Genomic DNA, 23,425 nt, shown 5'->3' with positions numbered 1-23,425 from the left:
GTAAAGGTCATGGATTCTTCTTCTGTGATCAATGCATCACTATTTTACCTATCTATGTTTGGCAGAGTCAGAGCCCCAGTGAAGAGATTGTGAGAGTTTATTGCATGAAGCAGTGGAGATGAAGCTGGGCTGCATTTGAGACCACAGAATATTGAGATACCCAAGCAATGAGACGTCTACCATGGAGAGCTGCATATGTGGAGTAGAACTTGCAAAAGAGTAAAATATATGAGAAGTTAGAGGATGTTGTGTGGTATATTGACAATATTTTGATTATAAATCTTGCTTGGAGTCAGAGAAAGAAAATAATTATTAACTGACAAAAAATTTTTATAGAGTTTACAATACTGTGGAAAGATGGGAGACATAAAGTAGCAAGGTGGGGCTGTTGGAGGATAGTGACCTTTTGTGCATGAAGGAATGGAAGAGGTTTGAGTCACCGGTGACTGTTTCACTGCTTCTCTAATCTTTCAGGTTTTTTCCCTGATATCTGAATCCCTGTATTTTCTTGAAGAAGATTCATTAGTTAACACACTTTATCTGGCACCCTAGAAGACATGCTTAATAAACATTAAGGGGTAATTAAAATCCCCAGAGATTGATTACACTGCAGCTTATTTACTTGAAACATTTCAAATGCTAATGAGAAGGAAATGACAGCTGCAAGGAAAGTTAAAAGTTATACCCATTCATTTTTATTTAGACAAAGGGAGAAATCTTGTGAAATATTGTTTGAAGATATGTTACATTCAGTTACACTGTGGACTATTTGTTTACTGATGCACCATATGTTGCATTCTTTTATGTTGCATTTGATTTTGTGAAGCTGTGTTACTTTGCCTGCCTAAAACACCTGACTGGTCTAATAAAGATCTGGATGGCCAATAACTAAGCAGGAGATGGATATGTAAGGCTTCCATGCAGAGAAAATAAATAGAAGATGAAAGAGAGAAGAATTGAGGAGGAAGAATAGGATAGGAGGACATTGGGGACCAGCCACACAGCTGCACAGCCAGCCATAAAATAATAAGTATTTATAATAGAGAAAGATGAAAGATAATAGGTGAAATGCTGATGAAATAATTTAAGAAAAGCTGTATGGAAAGAAACCAAGCTCAACCTGGGTGTTCATAGGTAAGAATAAGTCTCTATTTGATTTATATGGGAGCTGGGTGGTAAGCCTCCAAAAAGAACAAAGAAGAAAAAAAAAAAGTTCGGAATGGAGCAGCCATTGGGCATATGCCCCAAAATAGTATAGCAGCAACCTGGAGGTATATGGATTCCCAGTTTTCTGAGGAACCACCATTTTGATTTCCATAGTAACTATAAAAATAAGTTTGTAAAACTTATTTTCCATGCAAGAACCAAAGTGATGTAATTGAAGTTTTGATCAGCTCATGCCAGTCTAAAATTTAAGAATTTTTCAGTCATTTGAAATTCTTAGGCTTGCTCATATCCAAATACCCATGTTGGAAGGCCCATAATCCCCTGCTACTCCAGGTCTAGGGAATTTGACATCCTCTTCTGCTGTATGTCACCTGTATACACATGGAGGGCATTCTTTCTCACTCAAAAACGATATACAAACTGTGGGGACAGAATTGTTTTTATTGTTCTTATGACTCATATAGCAGAGCAAAACATGTTGCTTTAGGTATATAATATAAATCATACACTCTTTCTTTAAGAGTCAGCTATCTTGCATTAGGTTTGGAAAAGTTTTTATTTCCTCTCTCTGCTGCAGACTTATAGGCAATCATCTGTAACAGGAAACAAAATGATGCCTAAGTGATCTTAACAAATATCATTTTATTTATTATAAGTGAATAACATTCTTTTAGTAATCAAAACTGTTTTGTACAAAGTTAAAGCATCAAAAAAATCTTCCAGTGACTGTCTCCAGTTTTGGTGGAACAGATGTCCTTGTCCAACCCATTTTCTGTTATTGGCAAAAGTCACAACTGTCATGCACAGAAGGAATCCTAACTAGTGCTTTCTTCTGGTTTAATTTTCATTAGAATCTTATTGTTCTTGTTTACGGTCTTGTAAAGGTCTGTCTTTGTATTTTGTTTTGCTAGTGGTGTTATCTATATTGTTGGTTTTATTATCTTTTAAGTTTATTATTGTTTCTCTAAAAAATGATGTGTCTTCACCATTTTTTTCAGAAAGTTTACTATTATGATGTTATGAGTTTCTTGTGCATTTGTTGGCTTTGGAAGTTTCTGTGGAAAGACAGTTGTACTTTTTTTGAATTCTTGATCTTAGAGGCTCACTTCTCCTCATTGCTTGATATACCTGTGTTTTCCTGTCATTTCTATCTTCATGTTTGTGGTTTTGTTGCTTAAGTGGTTGATATGATTAACATGTTGGCTTAGTGTTTTTAAAAAATCTCATATTTTGTCTCTGTCAACATGATGTAGCCTAGAGTAATTTGAGGGGAGCATCAATTGAGGCTTTGACCCAATCAGAACTGCTAGTTAGCTTTTTTAAAAAAAAAATGTGTTGATTGATGATTGATGTAGGAAACCTCTTCCATTGATATTCCAGTTCCCTAAGCAAGTGGGCCTGAGATGGACAAGAGACCTAACTGAGTCCAAGACAGTAATTAAGCAAGAGAGGAAGCCAGAGAGCAATCACAATGTTTCTCTGTGATTTTTGCCTTAAATTTCTAGCTTGAGTTTTTATCCTAAGCTCCCAGTTGTGGAATATGATCTGGTGATATCAGTCAAATAAATCTGTTCACTACCTGAGATGCTTTTGGATAGAGAATTTAATCACAGCAATAAACAAGCAAGTTAGGTAAAAATGTAGTTCACCAAAGAGATTTTGTTGCTGGGTCGAATGTGGGAATGTTATCTTTTAGAGGAATGTGAAAGATATTAGGTCTTTAAATGGCAAAAGCCATAAAAAGCTGCACATAGAGCTTAATTGCCTTTCCATGTAGGGCTAGGAATATTAGAGTGATGAAAATGTTTCAGAAAGTGGAGCTTGAAGTCATAGCATTTCACTATGAAATAGAATCCATAAAATTCAGCTAGAGTCATTTGTATAAAATTTTGTCCCCTAATCATTCTCTACATGCCTTGAGAAACTGAGTAAGGCAAAATTAAGTTTAGCACCATTAAGGAGAAGGTCCTTCTGATCATTTGAAGTCTAGGAAGGTACTCGAGTGTAAGATCCATCCATCTTATCTTAGCCTTCAGTTTCTAGAAGGAATAGATAACTTGATTCCCAATTTGAAGAAGCCCATTCATACAGATCTTTCTGTAACTCTGGTGGTTGTGTCCATCACAACTTACATGCCACATCTGTAGGGATAACCCATGTTGTACTGATTCTGGAAACAGGAAGGATTGAAAATTTATAGGTCATAGATTTTTCTTCTATAGTATTATTTCAGCAATGTTACACCCATCTGTTTGTTAGAGTCAGAAACCAGTGAGGATACTGTGAGATAACATTGCGAGAAACTGTGAAGATTAAGAGAGTATTATATTTTGAGGTGAGAGGACATTGAGATACCCAAGGTATGAGATATCACCCATGGAGAGCTGCATACAGGGAGCAGAGGTACCAAAGGAGAGACATGTATGAAAATTTTTGTAGATAGAACTATCTAAGCCCTTTAAGAATGAAGCCTGTCTGAGACAGATCTCTAGGACTTGTTTGCCCTACTGAGTTTAGTCTAGCTTTGGTCCAATCTTTTTTCACTGTGTCCACATTTCTTTCTTTCTTTTTTAAAATTTTTTAAAATTTATTTTTCTCATAAAATATATCCCATTTGCAGTTTTCTCTTCCTCTACTCCTCTCAATCTTCTTCAGTGTTCACTTCTCACCAGATTTACTTGTCCTGTATTTCCCTTTAGAATTGGACAGGTAACCCAGGGATAGCAATAAAACCATGTATAACAAGTAACAAAAAGATTTGATATAAACACTTACATCAAGGCTAAGGAAAGGAACCTGGTAGAAAAAAGATGGTTCAAAGAATAGGAAATAGCATTGGAGATACCCCTGCATTCCCACTTTTAAGAGTCACACAATGACACCAAGCTATGCTAAGATAACATATGTGTGGAGAATCTGCTGCAGACTCTGTGATTGCTCTTTCAGTCACTGTGAGCCCTATGAGCCCTACTTAGTTGATTCATTGAGCTGTGTTGTCCTGTGTCCATTTAGTTAGGAAAGTTTTTGACTGTGAAGTTTTTGAAAATATTTCATTGGTCTTTGAGCTGAGATTCTTCTTTAATCTTTATTTTTCTTGCATTTTGACATTTCATAGTGTTCCTGTTAAGATTCAGGAAATTTCCAGATTTAGTATTTTCCATGATCAATAAATCTATTTCTCCTATCATACCTGCAAAGCCTGAAATTCTCTGTTCCATGTCTTATATTATTTTGTTGAAGCTTGCCAATTTAGGATAACCTAGGTTTTCATTTCCAAAATTCCTTCAGTTTCCATTTATTTTCACATTGTATGTATGCTTTTATTAGTATTTTACAGATGTGTACATATTTTTGACATTTCAGACTCATAGTCTCAATTAATACTTATGAAATGTTTTTCTGTATTATTACATGAATTTTAAACATTTTTCATGCAATTTTATTTGATTTTCAAAAAATACCAGTCCAAGTTCCCACTTCCTCCATCCTCCTATTTCCTCCATACACCCTCCCACCACATCCCCCATCCAATCTTCAGAGAGGATAAGGCACATTACTTTGTTTAACGTCCAAGGCCCTCCCTGCTATGTCTAGGCTGAGCAAAATATACATACAAAGAGAATAGAATCCTCTCTTTCAAACTGGGAATATCTACTGTGCAATTATATGTTGAAAATCACTCATTTGTTTCTTGATTTTACAAAATGTGAGAGTCAAAGATTGAGTGTCAGAAGGTACATTGGACATTTGTGCTGTTTGGGTTGTTGTAGATTATGAGAATCATTGAACTTAGACAAAATGCATTTTCATTTTTTCTTTATTTTTTGTATTTATTCTTCTCTCATACAGTACATCCTGACTGTAGTGTATCCTTCTTCACTGCTTCCTGTCCACCCACAACAAATCTGCATTCCCCCAGATCCACTGCTACTGTTTTCCTTCAAAAAAGAGCAGGACTTCTAGGGATATCAACCAAACACATCATATCAAGGTACAATAAGACCAGCACATACTCTTATATCAAAGCTGTACAAGACAATGCAATAGGAGGAAAAGGGTACTAAGAGCAGGCAATAGAGAACAGACCATATGACTCCTACAATTAGGACAACCATAAAAACCTTAGCTAAAAAACCATAGCATGTGTGCAAAGGACCTGGCACAGAGACTTGATGGCTGATGATTACCACTTAAGTTTCTTTGACCCCTTCGAGCCCTGCTTAGTTGATATTGTGGGCCAACTTTTTCCTCAACCCCTCTGGATCTTACCATTCTAACTCTCTCTTTCAAAAGCATTTCTATAGCTCAAGCTAATGATTGTGTAGGGATCTGTGCATGTTCTCCCATGAGCTGCTGAAAGAAGACACAAATATTGGGTTAAGTGCCAATCTATGATTATAGCAGAAAATAGATTGAATCATTCATTGATTTTTTTTTTCTTGTTTAGCTGTATTTGGTTCTACCATAGTTCTCCAAGTCATTCAAATTCTGATTCCTAGCAATTTAGGCAGTGTCAGGTGTGCACTTATTCTCAAGTTTGGGCTTCAAAATGGACCAGTTATTGGTTGGCCACTATAGCAGTTGTGAGCCACTATTTACCCTGTATATATTGCAGTCTAGATATATGTATGCCACATGTTTTATGGCTGGCTTGGTGATCCAGTCCCACTGGGAAATTTATAGGGCTACAGAAGATGGCTGGTTTAGCCTTTGTCATCTTGACCACTACCAACCCTAACGAGGGTTATAGGTTCTAAGACATTTTCACTGCACTAATTCTTCATTCCCTGCTAAAAGCTCTCCTATACTCGTCATCTCTCTCTCTCTTTTTCCCCTCTCTGTTTCTCCACTCACCTGACTCTTCCTGTTCCCACCCCCACTGGCTTCCAGTGCACCCACAAAATCTATTATAGTTTCTCTTCCCAGTGAGTTCCCTTCATTCCCCCAGAGCTGTTCTCATTGCTAAGCCTCTGTGTATCTATACCTTCTACTCGGATTAACTGTGATTACTATGATTGTACTTTGCTTAATGGCTAACTTACACCTATAAGTATATAACATGTTTGTCTATGTGCTTCTGGGTTTCCTCACTCAAGAAAATAAAGAACTTAAGGAATGCGACAATTGCAAATTGTGTACAGTGCTAAACAGAATTCTCAGTAGATGTATCTAAAGTGGATGAAAAACAATAGAAGAAATGTTCACCATCATTAGCCATCATGGAAATACATATCAAAACTACTGGGAGATTTCATCTTAATCATGTCCAAATGATTACGTATATAACAAAAATGACAACTAATGCTATCAAGAAGATGGAGCAAGGGAATCATTGCTTTTGCAAGTGCACACTTGTATAGCCACTGTGGAAATCAATGTTGAATTTTCAGAAAATTTAGAGTCAGTCTATCTCCAAACCCACTTATACCATTCTTGGATATGTACCCAAACAATACTTCCAGAAGGACACTTTCTCAAGTATGTTCACACTGACTTTATTCATAATAGCCAGAAACTGTTATATCTCTGAGAGCTTTTGTTGATTCATGATCCATGTGGGAAGGTTCCTCCATTGAGGGTGGTATTATCCCTAAAAAGTGGGCCTGAACTACAAATGGAAGATATCTTCACATGAGACAGTGACTAGGCAAGAGATAGAGCCAGGAAACAATCATTGCCCTTGGGTTTTGCCTTTAATTCTTATCTTATGTTTCTTTCTTAAGTTCCCAAAATGATGGAGTATTTGATACAATCAGTCAAATAGACCTATTCATTGCCTGAGCTGCTTTTGGTTATCAGATTTGATCACAGCAGCAAAAACACAAGTTATACCAAAAAAAAAAGAAAGAAAGAAAGAAGAAAGAAAAGGAGTTTGTTTTTTTATGTAGAACCTGGATTTTTTTTTTATCAGAATGTCAAAGATATCATGACTTTAGGTGGCAAAAAAAACATAGAAAGTTTTACATAAAATTTAAATGGCTGTTCCTGTAGGACTAGGAAGATGGAAATGTTAAGAGTAATAGCAGAAAATGCAGATTGAGATCATAGGATTTCCGTCCAAAAGAGACACCATAAAAAATTATATTTGAGGTCATTTGTGTGATATATTGAGCCCAAAATCTTTTGTATTCTGCCTGTGCCCTGGAAATTTAGTACAGAATTAAAAATAATAGACTAATTCCTTAAATAGAATCTGCTGAATGGTTATTACCAATGACTCATTCAGGTTGACAGTAAAAAGAAAGTAACGAGTGAGGCAGAAATAAATGAAAATGAAAAGGTAGTTTCATATCACAGTAAATTTCAGAAAAATGTGGGAATTTTAAAAAAGTTTGTCACCACTATAGAAAAGGTTCTTGCTGTGTAATGGAAACTTTGCAAGGTGCCCTATGGGTAAGACTCTATCCACATAAATCTTCAATTTATGGAATGAGTAAATGATGCGGGAGTACCCTCAGTGTGCTGTGAATACCATTAATGAATAAAGAAACTGCCTTGGCCTGTTGACAGGGAAGAACTTAGGAAAGTGGGGAGGACTGGACTAAATGCTGGGAGAAAAAAGGGCAGAGTCAGAGACACCATGCTGCTGATGCTGCCAGAGATATACATGCTGAAACTTTGCTGGTAGGCCATGACCCCATGGTGATATGCAGATTAATAGAAATGGGTTACATAAATATGTAAGAGTTAGCCAATAAGAAGATAGAGCTAATGGGCCAAGCAGTGATTTAAATAATACAGTTTCTGTGTGATTATTTCAGTTCTGCGTAGCTGGGATGGACAAGCAGCTCCTCCTTGCAAGAAGTTAGGAAAATGTTTCCTATTCCCAGGAAGCAACTTCCTAAAAACCTGTGATCCAAGCGTGTTAGGTATGCGGATTAAGAAGTCAAACTTATGGATTTCTGTGAGTTGCAGGACAGCCTGGACTACAAGAGCTAGTTTCCAGGAAAGGCTCCAAAGTTACTGAGAAACCTTCACTTGAAAAACAATACAACAACAACAGCAACAAAAGAAGTCTAACTTTACAGTATTACCCATCATGTGCTGGTCTTGCAAACAAGAAATAATAAAAATTAATGTTATGAGTTCTTAGTCTGTGATTTGCTGGCATCTATGCTTGGCATAATCAGAATCCCAGGGAGGAGACTGACAGTTCATTCCATGGAACTGTGAGGCTGAAGCCTGGTGTTGATTTTTTTTTTCTCTCTCTCCCTTTATGCTTGTGGGGGCATGCCATGAAGCTTCCAAATCAATGACACACATAAAGGTTTATTCTTTCTTATAAATTCCTAGCCTTATCTTGGCTTGTTTTGTTCTTTCTTATAAATTCCTGGCCTTATCTTGGCTTGTTTCTAGCCAGTTTTTCTTAAATTATTCCATCTACATTTTGCTTCTGGGATTTTATCTTTCTCTACTCTGAATGCCTTTCTTTACTTCTTGTTGTGGCTTGTTGTGTAATTAGGTAGCTGACTCCTGGTGTCCTCTCCTTGTTCCTTTTTTCCTTCTCTCTGCCTTCCAGACCCTCTTATCCTTCCTGCGAAGATATTTGCTGTTCTGCTTTTTATTAAGCCAATCAGGTATTTTAGACAGGCAAAGTATTACAGCTTTACAGAGTTAAACAAATCTGATACATCTTTGCATCATTGAAACACATGTTCTACAGCATAAAAAATAAAATGCATTATACAATAATATTCCACAAACTTTCTCCTCTTTTTGTCTAAATCAAAATGAAATATTTTGACTTTAACTTACTAAAACTACATATGATAAAAGAAGTTACCAAGGAAGAATTACATTTACAATATTCAGTGCATTTATATTTATAAATTACAGAGAAAGCACTCCATTATCCATGCCATATTAGTGACTACAAAGTTTGATACTTAACTTACTTTCTTTCATATGGTTGGGAAACTGAAACTCTAATTATTTAGTCTTTAACTCCATCTAAGACCTGATAGGGAATTAATATTCCCTAACAACAGAGACACTGAGCTGCCTGGACAGTCTCCCAAAGTTTTTTTTGCAACATTGAGCTATCCATTTACAGCATACAGGAAGGCTTTTCTCTAAAGTGGAAAATTTGAAGAACTGTTCTACCTTGTATTGGCAAAGCTCATCAGTCACTTTCCTTTGTGTCCTGCAGAATGTCTGGCAGACTCTTCTGTGAAGCAGGAATCCCAAAGCACTATTCTGCCTTGCTTGTTTTTGAAAATATTCATCAATCACTTTCCTGTTGGTGATGCATATAAAATCTGCACATCACACTGTTCCGCAACCAAAGGTAGGAGCAGATTTTTTTTCACCCAGTGATTAGGCTTACCAGAATGAAAGCAACACCAGGGGTGGGGCCTCGTGGAGGAGGAAGCAGGCCAAGCCATGGACAGCCAGGGCAGAAAGGTGGTTGTGTGCGACAAAAACGGCACTGGGTTTGTGAAGTGTGGCTATGCAGGCTCTAACTTTCCGGAACACATCTTCCCAGCTTTGATTGGAAGACTTATTATCAGATCAACCACCAAAGTGAGAGACATTGAAATCAAGGATCTTATGGTTGGTGATGAGGCGAGAGTGAATTGCGCTCCATGTTGGAAGTTAACTACCCTATGGAAAATGGCATCGTACGAAACTGGGATGACATGAAATCCTGTGGGATTACACGTTTGGACCAGAGAAGCTGAACATAGACACCAGAAAGTGCAAGCTTTTGCTCACAGAACCTCCCATGAACCCAACCCAAAACAGAGAGAAGATTGTAGAGGTAATGTTTGAAACTTACCAATTTTCTGGTGTGTATGCAGCCATCCAAGCAGTTCTGACTTTGTATGCTCAAGGTTTATTGACTGGTGTAGTGGTGGACTCTGGAGATGGTGCAACTCATATTTGCCCAGTGTATGAAGGCTTTTCTCTCCCTCACCTTACAAGGAGGCTGGATATTGCTGGGAGGGATATTACCAGGTATTTTATCAAGCTGCTGCTGTTGCAAGGATATGCCTTCAACCATTCTGCTGATTTTGAGACTGTTCGCATGATTAAAGAAAAACTGTGTTATGTGGGTTACAAAATTGAGCAAGAGCAGAAGCTGGCATTAGAGACCACAGTATTAGTAGAGTCATATACACTCCCAGATGGACGCATTATTAAAGTTGGAGGAGAAAGATTTGAAGCACCGGAAGCTTTATTTCATCCTCACTTGATCAATGTTGAGGGGGTTGGTGTTGCAGAATTACTCTTTAATACAATCCAGGCAGCTGACATCGATAACAGATCTGAATTTTACAAGCACATTGTGCTTTCTGGAGGCTCAACCATGTACCCTGACCTGCCGTCGAGGTTGGAACGAGAGCTTAAACAGCTTTACTTAGAACGAGTTCTAAAAAGAGAAATGGAAAAACTTTCTAAATTTAAGATACGAATTGAAGATCCACCCCACAGAAAGCACATGGTGTTCCTGGGTGGCGCAGTCCTAGCCGACATCATGAAGGACAAAGACAACTTTTGGATGACTCGACAAGAGTACCAAGAAAAGGATGTGCGTGTGCTGGAGAAGCTCGGTGTGACTGTTCGATAAATGCCAGGCTTGTTCCCATCTTGCCTCTAATGCATTCTTCTTTTTCTATTTTTGTTTTTTTGTTTGTTTTTTCTTTATTGCCAGTCTTTGAACTCATTCAACTCCAGGACTGAAAGAGGCCTCTCTGTCCCCTTTGACTGGAAAGGTCAAGTTTTATTCTCTGTTTTGGAGAAGCATTGTTAATGTGGATAAATCTGGTTGTTTAATGCAACCACCCCTCTACAAACGCCACCTGCAGGCAAAGGGTCTCTGCTGCTTTCTTCCTTTGTAAGTAGGCATTTAGCTGATTCCTGTAGGCTTTCTATTTTTGCTTTATTGCTTTAATGCTGCTAGTTTTAGTTTTAGCACTCTAGGTGGTATGTCTTTATTAACATAAGAAAAAACTTTCACATGAGCTTTTACATATTCTGGGTGGGGGTGGTAAGGGATGGGTGGGCAGCCCTGAGTCCTTCAGGGCATTTCTTCTGTAGTGTTAGCTTTCAGCAGTCAGCTGCTGCCACTTTGTAAGTACCCTGAAGCTTGTCCTGTTAACATCTTGGGGAAATAGTAAGCTCAGAACTAAGGTGTTTGGGTAGGTTTTGTGTGGTGGAACAAATGGGTGTTCTTCCTGGTGTGATTTTTGAGGATTTCTGCTTCTGGATATGTGAGATGAACCTCAGTTACAGTACTCTGACATGGTAGGCTTCTTCTTTTGGTCTGCCTGGAACTGTTTCCATATGGTAGAAAACAAAAGAAGCTTAGTGTTTCATTGCCATGCAGCTTAGGAATTAATTTCTTATCTCAGCTGGGAGTATATTTCCTAAACTATCAGAAAGTAATATTTTAAACAAAATGCTTTTGCTAAGTCAAATTACAAATAGAAAGTTCCTAAGGGCTGGTGTTTTCTAAATGCTGTTGTTTATTTTGGAAGCATTGAGGTAATGATGCTAAGTACCATTCTTGAAAGTTGTACTTTTATGTGCCCATCAATGCTTCTTGACTAAAGCAGCTACACAGTACACACAGCTACTGGCAGTAGGTTATAATTGTTGTATTAACATTAACAGTGGGACTTGTTGCCAGTTCGTTTTTGTTTTGTAATGAGACCTGGAACTAAAATTTTAGCAACAACAATAGAAAATTTACCAGGAGTCGACTATGTTTGTACTGAAAACTAATCATAATTGCTACTTCCCAGCCATCTTGGGATTTTGGATACGTTTGCAGACTTGTCAGAAAATTCTATTTATGAGTCCTGCTAGTATTGTTTGTTATCTCAAAAAATATCAGCTAGTACCTAGAAGTGAGTGAGGTCTTTCTAACATTGAAAAATGAAATAATAAGATGTTGAATCACAATGAATACAAAATCATGATTCTGAGAAATGTTTTCCTTCATTTCAAAATATTTTTTTGCTAATGATAAATTTGGAAGAATGACTTTTTTCCTTTTTCCTTTCTTTTTGGATGCTTAAAATCAAAATTTTTAGTGGATTTTTCTTGAGATAACTTTAAAATTAGTTTATATAAAATCAGCAGCAAAAGGAAGTTAGTCTTAATTATGCAGCTTCTGTAATATTAAGTATTTTTTCCTGTTTTACCTCAATTTGAACAAATAGGAGATGTCTGTGTGCATGCTGGACATGCTCAGTACACACAACCACCCGCCAGTACCAGCTGGTCGGTGTTGGGTGCATGACTCAGAGTCCTAAGCCTTCCTAAATCACATTGTCAGATACCCTATCTTGGAAGTCCTGAGCCCATTCCAGGGCACCTACTGTGTATAGGACTGGTACCAGTGACTATTGAGTGCAGAAAAATGGTTGACTCTTGGCTTTGAGCATGGTTTTAAATACAGGGGTAGAAAACAAGAAAGAATGGGGTAGAATCCCAAACAAAACATGAAAGAGCATTATCTTATGTACCTTGAATGTAGAATTTGCTTTTATTTCATAATTCTGCTAGCAAACATGACTGTTAAAAATGATGTATTTATATATGTAATAATTTAGGAATTCCATTTTATAGTTTTCCTATTCTAAGGTGAAATAATGAATTTAATAATTTGGGAGTTGGGACATACTGTATTCTATTGGAGGTGTCAGGTTTGAGTCCTTCAAAAACTAAAAAAATTCTGTTTTTTAAAAGATCTGGTTTTTAGCTCTTGAAACCCATTGCCACTTAGATTTCCAATGCTAAAGTTCCTTCTTTATTTTTAAATTAAAATTACCAATGCCTTGAGGGATTTCTTTGAAAATTTGGTATTGGATGCTAACTTCACAGTTCTGAGCACTGTTAGTGTCTATCTGGCAAGTATTTGAGATATCAATGGAAAGCTAAATTTTCTAAATTTAACACAAATATACTTCTTTTTGATTAAGAAAATAAAATCAGATTTTTCAAAGTAAAAAAAAAAGAAAGAAAGCAACACCAATGGAGATTCTTCAATACCCATCATTACTTAAGCAAGTAAGTGCCATATTCTGTACATCTTTTAAGTGTTTGAAAACCATTTGTTTATCTGGATATATCTATGTAGGACCTTGAAAAAACACCTAACATCAACATCAACGTATTTGATTGTTATAAGTGGCTGTCTACTAACCTGAGTTTCCTTATTATCCTAAATAGTTTATAATAGCTTTCAAAAACTAGAACTTTATCTTACACTTTTAAATGAGTTGCATAGATACAATACCTTAAATTAGAATAGAAATATATATATATATATATATATATATATATATATATATATACACACACTGTAACAAAAATAACTTAAAATTTATCAAAATACTATATTCCCCTAAATGATAACAAACATCTCTAGTCCATCAAATAACCAAAAGCCTACCATATTTCATCTGCTGGAAATGTAGGTGTCATGTTCTCTAGATTTCTTCCTGCTGAATATCGGTGAAGACATCTGCAGGGTTCCCTGAGACAGTTTGAGATAATGTCCAAGTCCTGGGAAGACCAGCTATAATCTTTGCTGATTGTCATCACTTGTCAAGATTTAGGAGGTCTTCCCTGATCAAACCTGATCAATGTCATTCCCTAAGAAATGCACAAAATTTTGTCTGCTGTGGAAACAAAAGCAAAATCTCTTTTTAAAAATATTTTTATTTTCATTTAGTAGATATGTTTGACTTCTAAAGTTAAGATAACTTGACAATAAAAGAGCAAATAATCTCACAAAGATGGAGTACACACCTAAACAGAAAACTTTCAGAAGATGAATCTCAAAGGTATGAGTGATACATAAGTAGATTCTCAGCATGCTTAGTTATCATAGAAATACAAATCGAAACAGCTGTGAGATTCAATCTTACATGTGTCAAAATGGCCATGAACAAAAACACTGATGGCAGCTTATGCTGGAGTGGATATGAGGGCAACACTCTTCCACTGGTGGCCTTGTAAACTTGTACAACTGCTTTGGAAATCAGTATTGTGATTTCTCAGAAAATTAGGAAACAATCTACCACAAAACCCAGTAATACCACTGTGGGGTATTTACCCAATTGACAATCAATTATACCACAAGAACATGTGCTCAACTATGTTCGTAGCAGCATTATTTGTAATAACCAGAACCTGAAAACAACGGTGTGGGAAGTCCTTTTGTAAATGTGTTGCTTTTATTGGTTAATGACTACAGAAGCTGTTTTTGCCAGTGGCTTAACAGAGTAGATCTAGGCAGGAAAACTAAACTAAATGCTGGGAGAAATATGGTAGAATAAGAAAGACACCATGAAGCTGCCAGAGGAGAAAGATACTAGCCAACAGATCTAACTTTGCTCATGGTAGAGTTAATTTAAGAGACAGGAGTGAGCTAAAAATACTGTTAAGCTATTGGCCAAACAGTATTGCAAAGAAGATGTTTTCTGAGTGTTTACTTTGGTGCTGTACAGCTAGGAACCAACTAAATGTCACCACCAACAAACCTAGATGGTCCTAAACTGAAGAATGGATAAAGAAAATCTGGCACATTTACACAATGAGTACTACACAAAGGTTAAAAAAAAAAAAAACAAGAACAACAACAACAAAAAAACACTAGGTTACAAGTTACAACCCCAGCGAAGCTAGACAACAGAAGACTCTAAGAAAGACATACATGAATCTACATAGGAGGGTGAAAAAGACAAGAACTTCTGAGTAAATCAGGAGTGTGGGGGTCACAGAGAAAGGAAGAAGAAGAGAGGGGAAGAAGGGAGAGGATTGTAAACCTCAATAAAATCAATAGTAACAAAAAGCCCAAATTATCTCAGTTGGTTCAGTTTTACAGTGCTGTTTATCATCTCATGTCCTCCACTAGCTGCCTCTTGCCTCAGTCATCAAAAAGTTCAGAATGAACATAATACTATACAGAATCCTGACTCCCTGTTTATTTTCTATCTTTAAATGCCTTTTTTAATTCCATTACTGTTACTGTCTTTTTACTATTTTTCAAAGCTATTTCTTTCTATAAATGCCTATATGTATTTTCTTCACTTTCTTAAGCCTATACGAATTGTAAAATACACTGGAAACTTTTTAAGTTTTTTTCAATCTGAACCTCTTTAACGGAATATCATTTCATCTTTTTTTGACAAGATAAGCCTTTAAACTGCTATACAGCATTGAACTCCACTGGTGACTTTGACTGTGGGCTCCTTCTGCTTCTCTTTTTATGAAATCCAAGCAATAACTGGCAACCAGGTTGAAAGTATGATTCAGGACCTGCATTCTTCCTTCATATCACTAGGAATCTGATTATTGTGCTGCTACATACTTTTTTTGGTGTTGTTAAATTTTTTATGTATCCCCTTCTCAAGGCTTCTTTAAAGAAGAAACTCTTAAAGGAGCCATAAGTTTTGAGCCCCACATTGGGCTTCAAAATGTGTTCAATTGATTTTGCTCATTTGGGAAACAAGACACCCAACTTCCAAAAAAATCACAGAGCTTTATTATTACTTATAAATCTCTGTCATTAGCTTGACTTGTTTCTGGCCATTGTTCTTCACATAAATTATTCCATAAAAGCCTCTAGCTTTTTATCTTTTTCTATTCTGTATACCTTTCTTTGCTTCTTACTCTCTAGCATGTTTTGCACCTGGGTGGCTGGCCCCTGGTGTCCTATTTTTTTTTGTTTCTCCCTCCTATTTTATTCCAAGATTTCTCCTCGCTTCTATTCTCTCTGCCTTCCAGGTCCTCATTTCTTTTCCAGATAAGGTGCTGGCTTTTCATCTGCTTGTTAGCACAATCAGGTGCCTGAGACAGGCAAAGCATCAGAGCTTCACAGAGTTAAACAAATTAACATAAAAGAATGCAACAAATCTTTGCATTATTGAAAGAAATATTCCACATCATAAGGGAATATAACACATCTTAATAATATTTTGCAATAGCCTGGGTAGCATTTTGAGACCACAAGATGTTGAGATACCTAAGCAATGAGACATCTTCCATGAGAGCAAGCAGTCTATAGAGAGTGGAGGTAATCAAAGAGAGAGGTAGGTGTATGAGAAGTTCCAGGGATAGGGCTATCTCAGTCTTTTGAAACTGAAGTTGCATGCATCTGAGATAGAGCATCAGCATTTGATTTTTTTTCCCTGCTGTACATCAATACAATCTTAGTCCAATCTTCCCTCAGTATGTTTCCATTTTTCCCTTTTAGAATATGAATGGTATTCTGTGCCATTGTATGTTAGAAAGATGTAACACATTTTCTTATTTTACAAGATGTCACTATCAAGAGATTGTCTTTAGTGTCACAAAAGACTTTGGACATTTAAACATTGTAGGGGCTTTTGCAGAGTATGGGGATCATTGAAGTGACTAAAGCATATTCTTCATGAATGATCATGAGCCTTTAATGACCTAGGTCATATTGTAATTTATTAAATTAAACCCCTCCCCAAAAAGGAAGATGCATTTGAATATGTATCATTCCTTGGTGACTTTCTGCTGATTGCTTATGAAATCATTAGTAGGCGGAAACTTTCTGAATGAAATTCCTCATTGGGGATATAATATAATTCTCTATTCCTCAACCTATTTCCTCTTCTTTGTGTCCACTGTGTTATGTTTGATACTAAACAGTAAGCTTCCTCTGCTGTCATGCCTTTACCACCATTATATAGTAGTGTTACATAAGATTCAGTATAAATTATTACTATTCAGTGCTAAGGCAGTTTAATAGCCTGTTGTTTGAATCTTCTTGTTTTTAAGTTTTGGAAGACAATATTTGTCCATGTAGCCCTAGCTGTCCTGAAAGTAGTTCGGTACACCAGGCTGGCCTCAGTCTAAGAGATCCTCTGACTCTAGATCCCAAGTCCTATGATTAAAAGTGGGCTAGCATTCCTTGCTTTTTTTATATTATTGATTGATGGTTTTCTCTCTGTCAAACATATGCTGTTATACTAAGATTCCCCCATATCTGGAATATAAACATTTGGAAGAGAGTATCATTTTATTTTCACAAATAGCATTTATTTTTGACATTAATAATTTCTGAGACTCCTGATTAATTGGATTGCAGGTGCATCAGCTTCTTTATGGCTATAATGTGTGTTTTGAATTTTTTATTGTATATGAGAATTTTCCTGTATGCATATATATGCACTGTGTGGGTACCTGTTCCTCCCAGTGTTCATAACATGATCACAGAAACCCTGACCATGGACTAATGAGTTCTTGTGATTCCCCCTTGTTAATACAGACAGTTAAGCTCACCTATATGCAAGCCAGTGAGTTCTTATTTTGATCTTTTTCTCCTGCCCTGTGTTGATTACTTGTGATAGCATCTATTGCTAATGTTTTCATTGCTGAATTTTAAGCTTCTAAATATACAGTGTCCTTTAGTAAAGTTTTTTTTTTTTGATGTAACAGTTTAAATCGGCACACTTCAGGTTTCTGGAAGATGAATACAGAGCTGGAGTTAATGCATAACTCATTATAGGAACTTGACTAAACACCTCTGTGATTTTTTTAAATGATTTTTGGGGTTTTGTTTTGTTTTGATTTGGCTAATTTTTGCATTGATAACAGTTTCTCAATATGTAATTCTGACTGTCCTCAACATGATTGAGTAGACTTGTCTGGCATTCAATTCAGAGACCTCTGTCTTCTGAGTGCTGGAATTAGAGGCAGAAGCCAATGTACCTAGCCTGCCCATATTTTTCTTCATTTTTTTGTAGGCAGTAATTAATTTGTTCATACATTTTTATCCCTATGTGTCCTTTGTATTGCTGGTCTGTTTACTTGTCTCTCTCTCTCTTTGTTAATAGGCATTTCTCTTGCAGGTGATATCTCATTCAAGGCGTAAAGAAATGATAGAGCTGAACCTTCTATTTAGTTCCCTTCAAAAGTTATTTGGTGACTAAATTGTTATGTATATGGTATAGAATAATTGGGGGGAAGCCCCAAAATTATGTGAGCATACTATCAAAGAAGTATACATTTATAGTGTCTTTGTCATGCTTTCTATTGAATGTATACATTGGAAATTTTAGAATGCAATGACCTATGATGATGTGCATATTGATTTCACTTGGGAAGAATGGACTTTACTGAATCCTTCCCAGAAGAATCTCTACAAAGATGTTATGCTGGAGACCTACAGAAACCTCACTATTATAGGTAAGACTGAATTTCCTTTTATGTTTCAAAATAAGGGAACAACAGTTCATTGGTTATTGATGTTCTTATCTAATTTTATTCAGAAAGGAAAGCAATGAGATGAATGAGTCAGAGGTTCAGAGAAGATAGCAACTAAAATTTTGCATCATTTTCAATGTTACATATATTTTCTGATATTATATTTTAGGATACAATTGGGAAGACCATGATATTGAAAAGCCTTCTCAATGGCCTAGAAGATATGAAAGGTAATTTTCATGTGCAAGCTGGTACAAATGTTCCTCTGAAGAAATTGTAGTGTATACTGAAAGTTTTAAACAAAAACAACATAATAAATGATGACACTTTAAGTGCATCAGTGATTGATACTTTGTCACAAAGACATGTACCTCAGTTTCAGCTGGGTGAATTGCCTTTGAAAGCCATGCTTTTAAGAAAGAAGCTAAGGAAACAGTGTCTTAAGAGTAATCACCATTTGAATCATAGCATCATGAGAGCTATGCTGTAGAATTGTCATTCAATTTCTTCCACATCATATTACAAAAATTATAAACTTTGAAGTGGTGATAAGTATTTCTGCAAGACTTTCTAACATGCAAATAGTCCATGTTGAATCTTGTGTGACTCATATATTTGATGTGACTGTACTAAGTTTATTGAGGGTGCAATTAGAGTAAAGAATGAAGGGGCAGTTGTGGAGAAACCTTAATCCCTATACCAAAAGTTTAAGAGGACGGAAGGTCAAACTCTGTGAATTTAATTGAAATCCTTTTATTTGTTATTTTCTTTTAGTGGGTATATCATATGTCACTCTGGGTACAAGGCTTATGAGCATAGAGATATGGAAAGGCATAACATTTTTCTCTCTTAGAGTAATTAGAAGATATGTAGCAGTCCCCATGTTGAGTATCCTTGTGGAATATCATCCAAGTATTCAAGTAATTTGTTTTCCTGTTTCAACAATAATACATCAAAAAATGCACATTAAAAATGCACATTGCGGAAAATCCCTATGAGTACTAGTAATAAATAATAATTGACAAATGTAGTATCTCTCACAGTATAGGGAAATTTTTAAATGCAATAAGTCTGAGCTTTTCCAGTTCTCTTCAAATATTTGAAAAATTTTGTATAGAAAAATGATTCTGGAAATGCTACTCATGTAATAAAGGATCTTATCATCCAAGATATCTTTAAAGTTGCAAAATATCCTTAGTAAATGGAAACAACATAAGTATAAACACAGTGATAAAACCTAAAGATCTAATTCCTCTTTAAAAATGGAACAAATTTAAAAATTATTTGATACAGTTATAACGATTCAACAGTGTATTTAATGGGGTAACACTTATATATGTGCCATTATCCTTACAGGCATGAAAGAAGTCATACTGGAGGAAAAGCTTCCATATACCCTCAAAGTATTAAAGCCGTTACATGTGACAGTCATCCTCAAAGGCATAAAAGAAAATATCCTAGTGAGAAAGCATATGAATGTATTCAATATGTGAAACCCTTTGCATGTTCCAAAAGACGTCAAAAACAAAAAAGAACACTTAATGGAGAGAAACCCTTTGAATGTAGTCAGTGTGGTAAAGCCTTTGCACGTCACAGTCATCTTCAAATACATGAAAGAATGCATACTGGAGAAAAACCCTATGAATGTACTCAGTGTGGTAAAGGTTTTGCAAGTCAGGGTCGTCTTCACATTCATAAAAGAACACATACTGGAGAAAAACCCTATGAATGTACTCAGTGTGGTAAAGCATTTGCATGTTACAGTGATCTTCAAAGGCATACAAGAACCCACACTGGAGAAAAACCATATGAATGTAATCAGTGTGGTAAAGCCTTTGCACGTCACAGTCATCTTCAAATACATAAAAGAACACATACTGGAGAGAAACCCTATGAATGTATGCAGTGTGGTAAAGCCTATGCAAGTCAGGGTCATCTTCACATTCATAAGAGAACACATACTGGAGAAAAACCCTATGAATGTACTCAGTGTGGGAAATCCTTTGTATCTCGCAATAGTCTCCGAATGCATGAAAGAGTCCACACGGGAGAGAAACCCTGTATATGTGATCATTGTGGTAAAGCCTTTGCATGTAATAGTCGTCTTCAAATGCATAAACGAACACATACAGGAGAGAAACCCTATGAATGTATGCACTGTGGTAAAGTGTTTGCATATTACAGTGGTCTTCAAAGGCATAAAAGAAAACATACTGGAGAGAAACTCTATAAATGTTATCAGAATGGTAAAGCTCTTGTATGTCATAATAGTCTCTAAATACATGAAAGAACACATACTGGAGAGAAACCCTATGAATGTAATCAGTGTGTTAAAGCCTTTGCATATTACAGTGATCTTCAAATACATAAAAGAACACATACTGGAGAGAAAGCGTATGAATGTAATCAGTGTGGTAAAGCCTTTGCATTTTACAATAGTCTCCAAATACATGAAAGAATACATATTGGAGAGAAACCCTATGACTGTAATTAGTGTGATAAAACCATTGCATTCCACAATAGTCTTCAAATGAATAAAAAAAAAACTCATAGTGAAAAAAAAATAGTATGAATGTAATCAGTGTGGTTAATCCTTTGTGTATCTTAATGGTCTTTGAAAATATAAAAGAACACATACTGGGGAGAGATTCTATGAATGTTGCTTGTTACAGCCTTTCATTTCACAATAGTCTTTCAATACATTAAAGAACCTGTATTGGTGAGAAACCCTATGAATGTATTCATTGTGGTCAAAACATTGCATATCAAAAAGTCTACAAAAGAATAAACAAACATAATTGAGAACACATACTTAGAGGATTAGCATGTATTCACACACTTTAGAACTTCTTAATCTATTCATACTCTGTCTTTATGGAATTCATTATCAGTTCACAGCACAAACTGGAAAACACATACTCTGTGGATTATCGTGTGTTCATTTCACTCACTGAGAATTTAATAGTCTAGTCATACCCTGTTTTGGGGTAATTTCGTGTCAAATTGCAGCAGGGACATGAGGACTCCATCTCAACTGCTTATGAAGGCCCAAAATTAGAGCCTGTTTTTATCCTGACAGATATTCAGGATATCTAAATGTACTTTTTCTCCATTTTTTTTTTTTTTTGTTATATGTGGTTACCTGCAGAGTGGTTGCCTTTGGGATACTTGGTCTAGAATGGCTGTAGTACCTAAACAACATAATGCTAATGACTTGATGCCTCAAAGTGTTAAAACAATTGACTGTTCAAGTTGTCCTTTGTATCATGTTAAAGAATTCTTTTACCTTCTCCTCGCTTTTGTATTGGGATATAATAGTACTTGGAAAATTAAACATGGACAATTTCAGTATTCTGTAGAATGCTCTCCCAGTATTTTTTATGGTTTCTCTTTATCATTTTTGTCTTCATATTCTTTACTAATATATATAAATCCCCATGCCCGTCCTATTCTGCCCTATCACAGTCCAAAGATGCTTCTTTTTTCATTAACCAATGAAAGCAACACATATACAGAACTTCCCACAAAATTTCCCTTCTCTGTTCAAACAAAAAGGAAAGTTTTAACTTTAACATAGTAAATTTGCATGTAAAATCACTGTTATCAAGCAAGAATTGTAGCTTCAATATTTATTTTCAATAAATATTCAAAATTATTCAATATTTACTTTATCTTTCATCATAACTAAGGGAAACTATACATGTGACTATTCTTTAACACCATCATAGACTCCAGAAGAACATAATTTTACCTAAGTAAACAGAAAGTACATTGTAAGAAACTTCCAAAACTCTAGAATTGACAGAGACATTGCCTGGACACTTCCCCAAAATTTTTCAGTAACATTGTGGGCAGTCATCTTCAGCCTATTGGCTCATAGTATCCAGCAGAATTTTCCCTGAAGCAAGAAATTTCAATGACAGTTTTGCCTATATTGAAAATTTATCAGTCACTTTCTTCTATGTCCTGCAGTATGTCTGACAGACTCATGAAGTACTGTCTCACCTTCATTAAGCAACTTTAGCAGTCATTTTTCTGTGGGTCCTGCATGTCCAGTTTATACAGCATAACATGAAGCAGTCCAGGCAAGTGCAGTTCTTCCTCCTATGGCTAGCAAACTCTTTCAGGAACCTTTTCAATGCCCATCATTCCCATGAAGTAGATTGGTGCTGCTGCCAGGAGCAAATGTGTCTCAGTGTCATGAAAAGTCTCTAAGTTCCTAAAAATTTGAAATGCTATATTCTGAACGTTTCTGAAAGATTTGAAGAATACCTATCTAACTGAAATGTATCTCTATATATCTAGAAAACCTAACAAACATGACTACAAGCTTGACTATTATAGATTAACTATACTAACCTGTAGTTCTTCATTATACATTACATTTTTAAATGAGCTGCACAAACACAATACCTTAACAGCAGAAATGTGTGTGTGTGTGTGTGTGTATAATATATATATATATATATATATATATATATATATATATAGAGAGAGAGAGAGAGAGAGAGAGAGAGAGAGAGAGAATTTAAAATTGATCTAAAACTTATATCAATAGACCAAGATCCATACCAATGCTAAGTATTTATAGCATATTTCCCTTTAAATGTAAACAAATTTTTGGAAATTTGTGCCAAGTTCTCTCCAAACTGTTTCTTGTTTTTTGTTGGGCAAAGTAATTTTGGGGGTTTTCATGGTGACCTTTCAGGGAGCTTTGGTCCATCAAACCATATTAGCAAGTAAAGAATCCACAGCTTTTTAACTTCTGTGGAAACAAAAGCAGGACCAATTTTACAAAGCAACATAGACACAAATTTTTAAGTCAAGATGCCTTTAGAATATATATATCATAATATATGTAGGTTTAATTTAACAGCCCATACAATAAAATGTCTTTCTGTACTTAGCTCAATCACAGTCAAAATTCAAAGAAAATTATATATATTATCCAGATTCACTGTGTATATTCCATATTCCATCTTTATGTGACTTATTTTTTTAATGTATCAATTTTTGTATATGTTTACTCTCTCTTTATAAACTTTGTTTTATTTTTTAAAAAATC

The 23,425-nt window shown here is 35.7% G+C and overlaps 2 pseudogenes across 1 annotated transcript in view; one reads left to right on the top strand and one right to left on the bottom strand.

Moving 5' to 3' along the window:
• The window catches only part of LOC146894226 (actin-related protein 2 pseudogene), a 36,155-nt pseudogene extending 14,434 nt beyond the window's left edge, over positions 1 to 21,721 (top strand). Inside the window, exons 2-7 of the transcript XR_015738104.1 lie at positions 66 to 253; positions 9,317 to 11,005; positions 13,098 to 13,185; positions 18,216 to 18,342; positions 18,530 to 18,590; positions 19,717 to 21,721. The product of XR_015738104.1 is annotated as an actin-related protein 2 pseudogene (transcript). The remainder of the gene's footprint in view (positions 1 to 65; positions 254 to 9,316; positions 11,006 to 13,097; positions 13,186 to 18,215; positions 18,343 to 18,529; positions 18,591 to 19,716) is intronic.
• The window catches only part of LOC148121770 (zinc finger and BTB domain-containing protein 1-like), a 104,238-nt pseudogene that overhangs the window by 22,160 nt on the left and 58,653 nt on the right, over positions 1 to 23,425 (bottom strand).

Source organism: Myodes glareolus, chromosome 6, assembly GCF_982192425.1.
Source record: "Myodes glareolus chromosome 6, mMyoGla1.1, whole genome shotgun sequence".
Lineage (NCBI taxonomy): Eukaryota > Metazoa > Chordata > Mammalia > Rodentia > Cricetidae > Myodes > Myodes glareolus.
Note: the sequence above shows the minus strand (reverse complement) of the source record. Positions and strands in the feature narration are given on the sequence as shown.